Genomic DNA, 9,457 nt, shown 5'->3' with positions numbered 1-9,457 from the left:
TTCCTGAGTCAGAGGCAGTAGCATACAATGACAGTTGGCTACTACTCTTGACTGCTTGGTTCTGACTCAATATTTACAAAGAAACCTCACAGTTGGCATTCCATCCAGAGTCTTGTGGGAGAGAATTTTAGGCAGTGAGCAGGGCTGTTTGATTGGCTAGTCAGGGCTACATGCCCTCTGCTCCGGAGCATCCTGCTTCTTCCTCACGACTAGTTTTTAAATTGTGTAGATGTGTGTTTGTATGTGTGGGTGTGTGTACAGGAGAGTGCAGGGGCCTCTGGAGGCCAGAGGCCAGACACCCTGGAGCTGGAGCTACAGGCAACTGTGATCCACTCAGTGTGCATGCTAGAAATCAAAAGCAGTACTCTCTCTTCCCTGCTGAGCCCTAGCTCCAGCCCCCAGAACCAGACTTTGCTCAAAGCACTGCAGGGCTTGCAAACTCCTCATCCAGGGCTTCTCCCCCTCCTCCTGTGTGTGGGCTCCTTTGCTGCTAGAGGTTGCCATGTGAACAGCTCCAGCTGAGGCAAGCAGATGTCATCTGACTGGGGCTCTGAAGAAAGCCATTGTATCCCTGTGTAAGGGAAAAGAGAAATCCAGGCAGGGGCTCACACGTGTGCTCAGAACTTGGTAATCAGAGGCAGGAAGGTTGCCTCAAATTCAGGCCAGTATGGCTACAGAGTGTGACCTTGTCCCAAGAGAGATGGTGGAAGAGGGGAGAAAGGAAAGAACACACTAGGAAGAAAGGGTGGGAATTCGGTAGTCTGCTCAGCATTCACCTGGTGCCTTTTTCTTACAGAGGACATAGTCCCTGTGGAATGCAGCAGCCACCAAGGATCCGTGGAGACTAGTATCACATGCCAGGGACTTGGGACTGTAGAAGGCCTAGCTCCTTAACAGTGTTACTGTCACTACCCTAAACTGGATGGCCTCCTTCCAGATGTGTGTGAGAAAATAAATTCCTTATCAGGCTATTCCAATGTCCCTTGCTCAAACCTCAAGCAGCTGAAGGGTTTTGCTTTATAGCCCTGGCTGACAAGGAACTCCCTCCGAGATCAGGCTGACCTGGAACTCACAGAGATCCACCTGCCCTGCTTCCCAAAGCCATGGGCCAATACCACCTGTCTGCTAAATAGACTTCTAACAGGTGCAGGTTCTTCCTGAAAATTAAACAGCACTGCCTTGGCTTATATGTTAGTCTCTGCTACATTGAATTTGGATGGATCTGTCTCCAGAGATGGTTCCTATTCCTGTTGAACAGTTGAATTTTTAAAAATTTTGTTTTCCTATCTGTATCAAGATTTGAGGGTAGAGGATACCTGAGACCTTGTCTCAAAATTAGTTAAAATTTTAATCCAGTCATCATAATTGTACATAGTACGGGGCCCAGTGTGATGTTTCAGCAGGTGGGCACACGCATACCGATACGATCAAGGCCATGGCATATCCTGCTCCAAGCATTGTCCTCTCTCATCTTCTGCCAGCCACTTAGAAATGTCCAGTTACTTACCAAGCTGCGAAACAGAACATCGGAAGTTGTTCCTCTGACCCATTTGTTCCCCTGTGCCCACCCCCATCTTCATGTCACCTCCCCTCCCTAAATCCTTCCTTTCCTCTGGTAGCTCTTAGACTTTCTGCTTCTCATATTGACATGAGAACACATGGTATTTGTATCTCTGTGCTTGGGTTATTTGACTTACCATAGTGCCCTCCAGGCTTGTGTGTGCTGCCATAGATAACAGGATTGCATCATTTTCTATAGATGAATAATATTCCCATACATGCATAGATTTAAACACACACGCACACTATGTTTTCTCTACTCCTCTAACCACCCACCAATGGCCATTCAGATGGAATCCGTACTTCTGCTGTTGTGATCAGTTCACATTACCCCTGGGACGCACACCTGTCTTTGATTTGTTGCTGGTAGGCCTGGTGGTGGGATTGCTGGCACACAGGGCACTCTAGTTTGGGTTTTCTTTTTTTTTTTTTAATTTATTATGTATACAATATTCTGTCTGTGTGTATGCCTGGTGGCCAGAAGAGGGCACCAGACTTCATTACAGATGGTTGTGAGCCACCATGTGGTTGCTGGGAATTGAACTCAGGACCTTTGGAAGAGCAGGCAATGCTCTTAACCTCTGAGCCATCTCTCCAGCCCCCTAGTTTGGGTTTTCTTAAATGAATCCACACTCTTTCCCACAGTGGCTGTTTTAATTTGCCTTCCCTCTAACAGAACTTGTGAGTCCTTCTCTCTCCCAGATTCACCAACATTATTTCTCATCTTTTTAAATAATAGCTGTGCTAATCAACTTTCCATGCCACCACTCATGATAATCAGTGTAAGAGGAAGAGATATCTATTTTGGTTCATTGTTTCAGAAGTTGCTTTGGGCCTGTGACAAAACAGGACAGCATGGTGGGGAGCCCACGAGGACAGGGTCTGTGTAGTTTAGGGTGGCCAGAAAGCAGAGAAAGGAAGAGGCTGGGGTCCCAATACCAATTCCAGGACAAGTTTCCAGTGGCCTTTTTTGTCCTCTGGGCCTACCTTCTCGTCCTCATAAGCTCCCAGCAGGCTATAGCCTGGCACTAGGCTTCTAACACATTTGCCTTGGTGGGACTAGATCTAAACCAGAGAATATTCATTTTAACTGAGATGGTCGCTGTCGTTTGATCTGTTTCTCTCTTTTTTTAAAAAAAAAATATTTATTTATTTATTATGTATACAATATTCTGTCTGTGTGTCTGCCTGCAGGCCAGAAGAGGGCACCAGACCTCATTACAGATGGTTGTGAGCCACCATGTGGTTGCTGGGAATTGAACTCAGGACCTTTGGAAGAGCAGGCAATGCTCTTAACCTCTGAGCCATCTCTCCAGCCCTGATCTCCTTCTCTCTTGACTGTGACACTGAACAGGTCTGCCGAATACTTGTTGGCCACTTGTATATCTTCTTTTGAGAAATGTCTACTTAGATAGTTTGCCATTTTTAAATTGTATGATTTGTTTTTATGCTTTTTCTGCTGGGCTGTTTGAGATCCTTATATATTCCGAATATAAGTCCATTTGCAGAGGATTAATTTACAAATATTTTTCTTATTTTGTAAGTTGTCCCTTAACTAAAATTCCCTTTGTTGTGCCAAAGATCCATATGGCAGCAGCACAGTGGGGCCCATTGCTTACATGCAATTACATAAAATTTTCAGGCATCCTTATGGACCAAGCAAAGTAACTGTCACCCAGAGACAGGAACATTCTAAAAACAGACTATATTTCTCAGAGCCCTGAGTAGAAATGAGGACTCTGACCTACTGGAAAGATTCCCAGTTCAAGGTCTTTCCAAAGTACACAAATGGCACTTCCTGAAAGGACAGTAACGATGGTGGATTGCAGCACATCTCATCCCGTGTATATAAGTCAGGGAACTGAAGGCACTCCCCAAAGCAACAGGGAAAATGATCTACATAGGCCTTCCTTGGTTGCTTAGCGGCCGCTAAAGACCTAACTCATTGGGAAACTAGGAAATTAGGGAATAAGGGATTGAAAATTCTCGTGTGTTTAATATCTGACCAGCTAATCAATTACTCCAGGTCACCAATGACGAAGAAATGATAAGATTAAAGCCACCATGCTGCATTGATTCAGACCTTATGTAACCAAGAAATGTTGCTAATTCTACATGATTGCCAGTGTTGCTACGTGAAACAGAAACAGACAAAATGGAACTGTCCACTGAGTGCACAGTGGCCTTGCCGAAAAACCGATAAAACGAAAACAAAAACAAAACAAAAACCTCAAAAGCCTGAACTTGAACATGCTCGTTCCTCCTGGGAAATCCTGGACAATCTGGCAGTCCTTTACAGTGCCTGCCTGTCCAGGCTTTTCCTGCAGCCTGAGTTTTACATGCATTACAAGTTCATCACATGAAGTGTACCCGTGGTCTCTGCTACTCAGGAAGTTGAGGCAAAAGAATCACTTGAGTTCAGTAATTCAAGACCAACCTCAGCAACATAGCAAGAACCCCCTTCTAAAAAAAATTGCTCACTGGGTGGTGGTGGCAGAGACAGATGTCTTTAATCCCAGCACTCGGGAGGCAGAGACAGATGGATCTCTGAGTGAGACAGTCTGATCTACAGAGTGAGTTTCAGGACAGACTCCAAAAGAAAAAAAAAGTTCAAAAACCAAAAAAGTCGGCAGTGTAAAATAAGTCCCCTCATATCTCACCCTCAGCTATCTAGGTGTTCCCTCTCGAAACCACAATTATTCTTTAATGTGTCTTTTCAGAATGTCACTTGCATAGATAGAAGCAGATATAGCTTCATAAACATTTTGCTTTGTATAAACAGAAGTGACCACACAAATTTTTTCTGCCCCCTCATCCCTGCTGTGGAATATTAATTTAAGATGTGTTACATTTGTTTATGCTGTGGAACATTTGTTTTAATGATGCAAAGATGTGTTGCATTCTCCGGTTACATTTAACTCTGTGAAGTTGTGTTACTTTGCCTGTATAAAACACTTGATTGGTCTAATAAAGAGCTTGAATGGCCAATAGCAAGGCAGGAGAGAGAAGCAGGTGGGGCTGGCAGGCAGAATAGGAGAAATATGGGAGGAGGAAGATGAAGGATCAAGAGAAGGACTCCAGGGGTCAACCGCCCAGCTACAAAGCCACACACAGTAAGAAGAAAAGATACACAGAAATAGAGAAAGGTAAAAGCCCCAGAGGCAAAAGGCAGACAGGATAATTTAAGAAAAGCTGGCTAGAAACAAGCCAAAGCAGGGATTTATAAGTAATAATAAGTTTCCATGTGTATTTATTTGGGAGCTGGTGGCTGCCCCCAAAGACCCAAAGAGTAAAAGAATAAAAACAAACAGACAAACAAAAACAAACAACAAAACAACAACAACAACAACAACAAAAAGCTGTTGGGGCTAGAGAGATGATGTCTCAGTGGTTAAAAGCACTGTTGCTTTTTCAGAGGACCTGGGTTCAATTCCCAGCACCCATGTGGAAGCTCACAAGTGTCTGTAACTCCAGTCCAGAGAATCTGACACCTTTACACCAATGCACTTAAAGTAAGTTAAATAAATTGAAGAAAACAACAACATCCCCCGAACCCCCTCCCCCACGAGAGGGAAGAATACCCAGCGCTTGAGAACACAGGTCCTCAACTTCACATCCACAACCCATGTCTAATTTCTTTAGTGGGTTTTAGTGTGATGGAAACCAAGGAAAAGCTGAACAAACTCCAAGACCCTCCCCCACACCCTCTTGGGAGGCAGGTGGGAGCTCGGGTCTCACATATTCTCACACCTCATGAATAAACCTTTCTTTGGCCAAGCTTGTCTTTGTGATTGGCATATTGCAGGGCAGGCAAACAGCCCTGCTTTTGTTTCCTGAGGATTCTGAGGTACTATCCCTAAGGCACTTGAATAGTCCGTAACACAGGTCGGCTGGACTCCTAGTATCTCCTCACTACTGTGGGACAGCCTCCATATTCACACACCAAACTTCTGTCCTTTATGAATGGACGCACTGTATTCTACTGCAGATATGTATCCTATGTTGCGTAAGCACCTCGGATGACAGACCTTTCAATTTGGCTGGGATTTTCTATTACAGACCGCAGCAGGTACAGGGTGCTACTATGAGCTCCCTGAGCTGACTCAAACTTTAGTATGTCCCTGAACACACCCCCACCCCAACCCCTGCAACCTATGGGGTACTCAAGGCCTCCCTGGAGCTGGAATGTAATTGCCAAAGCTTCCAGGCCTGGCTGACCTTGGCATACAGGAGCTGACAGATACAGAAAACTGTTACTGGGTGTTAAGGCAGGGTGCTGGGGGTTAAGTGTGTTGATCCCTTTAATTCCACTCAGAGCTCATTTTACAAATGGGCAGAGGATGTGAGGGATTGAGGCCTAAGGTTGCCCAGCTCCTTCCCTGAAGACTTTCTCACCAGCCCTGCTTCCTGTAAGTCATGTGAGAGCAGCAGGAATACAGTTTTCATGAGTCATTACCCATGCTGGGTGGGCTATCAGCCATGCAGCTACCTTTAAGTTCCCCATGCTCCTGTAAGTCCAATAAGCTCATTCATTCACTAACCTAGACTCGGGTAAAGACAGTTCCTTATCTGGGGCTCCTAGACATTTGTTTGTAGTAAGAGGAGCAGGTTGCTTGTTTATTCTGGCTGCCCAGCTATCTTAACCCTTGAAATAATCACACAGAAACTGTATTCATTTAAATGCTGCCTGGCCCATTAGCTCTAACTTCTTATTGGCTAACTCTTACATCTTGATTTAGCCCATTTCTTTTAATCTGTGTATCACCACGAGGCCGTGGATTACTGGGGAAGAGTCTAACCAGCATCCATCTCAGGCGGGAGAATCATGGCTTCTGCCCCACTGCCCTTCTTCCCAGCATTCAGTTCTGTCTTCTCTGCCTAAGTTCTGACCTATCATATCAGGCCCAAAGCAGTTTCTTTATTCATTAGCCAATGAAAGCAAGACATGAACAGAACCTCCTACACCATTTGTTCTTGTCTCCCTAGGAAAAGCCACACAACATCAACTCTATTTGGCAGATGAGAAGTTGAGGTTCAGAGAAGGAAGGTCACTTACCCAAGGTCATACAATGTATCAGTGTTAGAATTCAAACCTGTTCACAGGACTTTTGAACTGCTTTGTAATGTGGGTACCTGTGGTGAGTAACTGCAGTCAGGAAAGGGCTTCAAGGTCAATAGGAGCCTCACTTGGAACCGGCTTACCAGCTTTGCAGCCTGCCCACCTCTCCCTGATCATCCCCAACTGTCTATAGAGTGTGTGGTCACAGCCAAGGACTCAGTGAGGGCCAGAATCCACAACCTCCCTGTATCTCTCCCAGGGACTGTATTCCTGGCAGCCTAAAGGACATTCCTGGGTGCTCCAAGTCCCCTAACCATATGGAAGCATGCCTAGCTGGAGGCTCAAGCAGTGGGGCTGGTGAATTTGTTGCTTTTTTAAATTTAGGGCTATCATCCACTCATCCCTGTGCAAACACTGATTCCCACAATTTGGGGTCAATGTTAGGAAAAAATCCTAAGAGGCTCAGCTGGTGCAAAGAAATCCAATTAGGTCAGATCAAACCAAATTGAAATGCCCATCATTTTATCAAATATGATGCTCTCGGGTGGCCGAGTGCATGTTGGGGGGACAGGAAAACAGGGAGCATATGCAAATCTGGAACCATGTGTTTCTCCTCTGGGAGCCCACTTAAATCACCCTGTGGGAATGGTCAGGACCCCACCCCCAAGGGGGAGAGTCAGGACCTGGCATGCTGGGATTTGGAGTCCAGACCAATGCAACTCCCAGGCCAGGGGGCTGGGATGGATGCCAGGGGCTGGAGCTATGCTCCAGACTTAACAGTTCAAAGCTTTGTGGGCAGTTGACTTCAGGTTCCCTGGGACCTTAGACCATTCAGCCTCCTCTCAGACCTAGTTCAGTGATTCACCAACATGACTGCCTAGCCATAAGTGAATACTTGTGGGGCCATCACACATTCACCCACACACCTCCTGCATCTCGGGTGTACTATGGTACCATAGCAGTGCCTGGCTGCCAGCCAACAATGACACGTTGGGTGGAAGGATGAGGCTTGGTGAGGGTGAGGTCACGCTAGAAGGCAACTCACTGGGCCTAACCAGTTCACGAGATCAGAGAGAAAAGTCTGGCCTGGAGGGTTCTGGTCCTGACAGGGTTCATGGGAGGAAATGGAGGAGCAGAACTCTATCTCAATTTGCTGAAGCCCTTTGTGCCTGCCCTGGTTGGTGGCCATTGCTTCCTCACTGCTGCCCTAGTTCTTCCAGGGCTGGCCTCCAGCTCGTATGTCTTGTTCTGTAGTATTGGTTCCTCGTCTAGGCTCTGTTTCCAGGTGTTTCTAACATGACCTAGATTGTTGTCTCTGAGCCACAGCTGGGGGCCAGGTGCTGTGTTCAGCATTTAAAATAACCCCTCAGGACTTCAAAGAGTCTGGAATGTTAGATGCTGCTACCCCACTCCCATTCAATTTGAACCAGGAAACAGTTTACTCACAACTTGCAAAGCAGTGGAGCTGGGATCCAGGCTGACTGATTCCAGTCTGTTGACTGCTGCCCCATGAAGTGCTTCTTAGGGACGGGCTGGATGTTACCAGGGAAGGAGTGGACAGGCATGATGGTGTAAAAGGCTACAGAATGATTTAGATAAATTCCATCTCTGCCACAACCTGGCTGTTTGGCCCTGGGTGTGACCTGTTTCTTCTAAAAGGTAGGATGCACGCTGAGAGCCATTATCAGGCCAACGTCAAGCCAGAGCCCAGTAGATAGCCTGCTTGTACCCACTGATGCAAGCTGCTGACCACTCATCCATTTATATATTTAAAAATGAATGGCTAATAGTTTCTAAATACATTTTTATTGATATTAATCGAGCTCTACATTTTTCTCTGATCCCCTCTCTGCCTCTCCCCTCCCGACTTCAATTCTCCCCCAAGGTCTCCATGCTCCCAATTTACTCAGGAGATCTTGTCTTTTTCTACTTCCCATGTAGATTAGATCTATGTAAGTTTCTCTTAGTGTTCGCATTGTTGTCTAAGTTCTCTGGGGTTGTGGTTTGTAGGCTGGCTTTCTTTGCTTTATGTTTAAAAACCACCTATGAGTACATGTGATAATTGTCTTTCTGTGTCTGGGTTACCTCACTCAAAATGTTTTCTAGCTCCATCCTTTTTCCTGCAAAATTCAAGATGTCAACATTTTTTTCTGCTGTGTAGTACTCCATTGTGTCAATGTACCACATTTTCCTTATCCATTCTTTGGTCGAGGGGCATTTAGGTTGTTTCCAGGTTCTGGCTATGACAAACAAAGCTGCTATGAACATAGCTGAGCACATGTCCTTGTGGCACGATTGAACATCCTTTGGATATATACCCAAAAGTGGTATTACTGGGTCTCGAGGAAGGTTGTTTCCTAATTTTCTGAGAAATCGCCACACTGACATCCAAAGGGGCTCTACCAGCTTGCATTCCCACCAGCAATGCAGAAATGTTCCCTTTTCCCTACAACCTCTCCAGCATAAGTTGTCATCAGTGTTTTTGATTTTGGCCATGGCCATTCTTACAGGTATAAGATGGAATCTCAGAGTTGTTTTGATTTGCATGTCTCTGATGTTAATGATGTTGAACATTTCCTTAAATGCCTTTCAGCCATTTTAGATTCCTCTGTTGAGAGTTCTCTGTTTAGGTCTGTACTCCATTTTTTTTTTATTGGATTATGTGATCTTTTGGTGTCCAATTTCTTGAGTTCTTTGTATATTTTGGAGATCAGACCTCTGATGTGGGGTTAGTAAAGATCTTTTCCCATTCTGCAGGCTGTCGTTTTGTCTTGCTGACCATGTCCTTTGCTTTACAGAAGCTTTTCAGTTTCTCCATGATGATATGAATAATCTAAG

The sequence above is a fragment of the Arvicola amphibius genome, chromosome 5 (assembly GCF_903992535.2).
Source record: "Arvicola amphibius chromosome 5, mArvAmp1.2, whole genome shotgun sequence".
Taxonomy (NCBI): Eukaryota; Metazoa; Chordata; class Mammalia; order Rodentia; family Cricetidae; genus Arvicola; species Arvicola amphibius.
The sequence above is the reverse complement of the archived record's forward strand: the minus strand, read 5'-3'. Positions refer to the sequence as shown.